Source organism: Tupaia chinensis, unplaced genomic scaffold, assembly GCF_000334495.1.
Source record: "Tupaia chinensis unplaced genomic scaffold, TupChi_1.0 Scaffold000291_1, whole genome shotgun sequence".
Classification (NCBI taxonomy): domain Eukaryota; kingdom Metazoa; phylum Chordata; class Mammalia; order Scandentia; family Tupaiidae; genus Tupaia; species Tupaia belangeri.
Window position 1 is genome coordinate 832,724 of NW_006159776.1, and position 2,994 is coordinate 835,717.

At 40.3% G+C, this 2,994-nt stretch overlaps 1 pseudogene; it reads right to left on the reverse strand.

Moving 5' to 3' along the window:
- Positions 1-2,408: 2,408 nt before the first annotated feature.
- LOC106735080 (39S ribosomal protein L42, mitochondrial pseudogene) lies at positions 2,409-2,861 on the reverse strand (annotated as a pseudogene).
- Between the last annotated feature and the right edge of the window lie 133 nt (positions 2,862-2,994).

Genomic DNA, 2,994 nt, shown 5'->3' on the forward strand with positions numbered 1-2,994 from the left:
ACAAACATGCTAAAAGACATTAAGTTTGGGGCTTGGCAGGTGGCATGGTGGTTAAGGGCACTGGACTCCCACATGGCCTGGACTTGAACTGGTCTCGAGCCTTACAAAATAAATTTTATGGTATGTTAATTGTCTCCTCAATAAAACTTTTTAAAACATTCTTTTAAGAAAGTGTTTATCAGGAATTAATATCCATGAAAGAAAAGAGGGGGAAGGACAACTTGGCAGAAAAACAATTTGACCTGTGATGTAGGATCAATGAAGCCTCAACTAACCAGGCTGGGTGCTCCAGAGCTCACATCAGGTTGAAATGGCCTAACCTTTATACCTCCACCCTGCTCTGTCTCCAGATGTAGGCTTCCCCAAGAAGGTGTGATCTCAGGAAGGGTGGCTCTCTGCTGTTATAACAGACCCTAAGGAGCCAAGAGTTGACAGACAGGAGGCTGTCTGGAACCAGTCTCTGGAGATGGGCAGCAAATCCTTCTGAGAAGGGATTCTGAGAGTAAATACCCTGTAGGCCACTTGGGAAGGAATGTGACAGTAAGTGGAGTGTGTAGGACAGATTCAGAGAAATGCCAGGATCCTACCTCATAACTCCTCATCTTTGCCCAAGTTAAGGCACAGAGTATGTACACTCAACATCTGTCAAGTAACTGCTTCTATTCTAACCTTCCATCTTTTTCCTCTTAGTTTCTTTTTTCTTTCAGAGCCTTGGCTAACTGGAGTGTTTGTTTAACTAAAATATTTTTTGAATTTTTGTGGGATAGGACAGCACATCTTTTAACCTTCTCTTCACAAACATGTTAAAAGGTAGTAAGTTATAATTTGTGACTTAGAATCAATACTATACTTAAGATCTGTATGATAAACAAGAAGAGTGGGAAGGGAAAACCAAGAGGAATCCTACTACCAAAACCAAGTTAGATTTGGTATTAGGTGTCTGGTGTACTAGTTTTTTAGGGGGAAAAAATATATGGTTGTTGCAGGAAAGATTATATTCCATACACTGAATCTGGTTAAGACAAGAATAGGAAAACCAGCAGGGAAAAGTGCAAACCCAGACATCAAACAATAATGCTTCTGCAGAGGCACTTTTCCATATATCATCCCATTTAGTCTTCTCAACAACTCCCTAAAGTAAGGAGAACAGAAGTATTATTATCTTCATTTTATAGTTGAGTCAAATGACATTCGGAGTTCAAATGATTGGCCCAAGATTACAGAGCAACTAAGCAATGGTACTAAGATTTGCACCCAGAGCTAGTGACTTCAAATGTAATATTCTTTCCATGACTACACCACAATGAAGCACAACCTCCACTGCAGCCCTACCCTCTGTGGCCAAGAGGTAGCCACAAGTGAACCATCAGAAATGTGCTCAACAGTCCAAATGTGTTTCCCATGAAGTATTAGACATTTGAGGATTAGCTTCTTAGAGGAAGTTTTTCAATTATTGAGAATGGCTTCCAGCCAACAAATTGAGTAAGCAGAACTATCCTTGATACACCCTAGAGACAAGATCTCATTTGTGTGTGGCCTTGAAAAAGTTATGGAGTAAAACTCCAGACAGGCAACCAGTAAACATTTTTAAGTCCAGCTGTGACAGCAAAAGAATTTTAGATGGCAAGATAAGGAAGAAGTCATTAAATAATGAGCCTTCATGGAACAGAATAGCATTCAGCCTACGGGTTTCCTTCTCTTCCCAACGAAAATCTCTACAACAGTGGAAGATCAAGGGCACTTGTGAGCAGTGATAGGGGACGTATCTTCAGAGCCGCAACTCTGTGATCCCTCCAGCATTGGTAAGAGTTGTGCAATTAGCAATGAAGAGGAGACAAGTTTCCTTGGCCAAAAATAGTTTCAAGAAACTGACACTCAACCAAGGTAAATGAATTTCTTTACTTCAAGATGGCCCAACAGGGGAACAAACTTATGTGCCAATTTAAGAAATGGTTAGTTGAGCCCAGCCTTGGTGGCACAGGCAGTGGGCTGCTACTGCATGATATTGGAGCCATACTAGAAAGCCCTGGGCTAGGTTCCAAGGTACCAGAACACACTTGGGTGTGCCAGTGGAATCACCTGAAATCCTAGCTGGCTGGTGGGCTAGGATGGGGAGGTATAGCATGATAAGACCCTGTTGGGGGTGTTTCTCTTTCTTTCTTTTTTTTCTTTCTTTTTTTTTTCTCTTTCTCTCTCCCTCTCTCTCAGGAGAAGGAGGAGTAGGCTAATGACTAAACTTAATTTTAAAAATGATGAATTAGAGAAATATATAGTTAATGTCTTTTGGTTTTGTTTTTATAAGAAATGTTATTATTATTTTATTACATAACCTATTAGCAAATACACCACATGGCATTTTCTTAAGTGACAAATGAGGTACGTTTCTGATTTCTCTGAGAACCTCAGAGTCATCTGTCTTTTGGGGAATCCAGTTTCTTACGACGTCTGTGATACTGTCCATGAGGGTGCCAATGGTGCTTGGTAGTAAAGAACATTTTGCTAAGTTGTTCTGTCATGGGTCCTTGTTCAAGGGTTCACTTTTCTCTTCTAACCTGGATTTCAGCACTTGATCATGTGTTTCTTCTTTATTATGCACAGGATCTGGTCTAGGGATAGGTTTTGTGTGTTCATACGGAATGTCCACAGACGGGTGGTAGCACACTATCGTCCTGCCATCAGATGTCAAAGCCAGCTCCACTTTGCAATTATAGTCATCTGGAAGAGAAGAATACGGAGATTTATGTCAAACACAATGTAAAGCTCCATTTTGGGTCTGAAGGAAATATTTCAAGATGGTTGTCTCTGATATCACACATTTTATTGCTGCTACTGACATGGTGAATCAAGAGGCTTCTTTGGTGGCCCCAAAAAAAGTTATTCTGAAGGGAAATTGCTTTTAAAATCTGCTTTTAGACAAATTGTCACTGTAAGCCTGCCATCTTGTCTCAATCCCAGTTAACGACTTTTGTAACAGCCACAAAAAAAAAAAAAAAA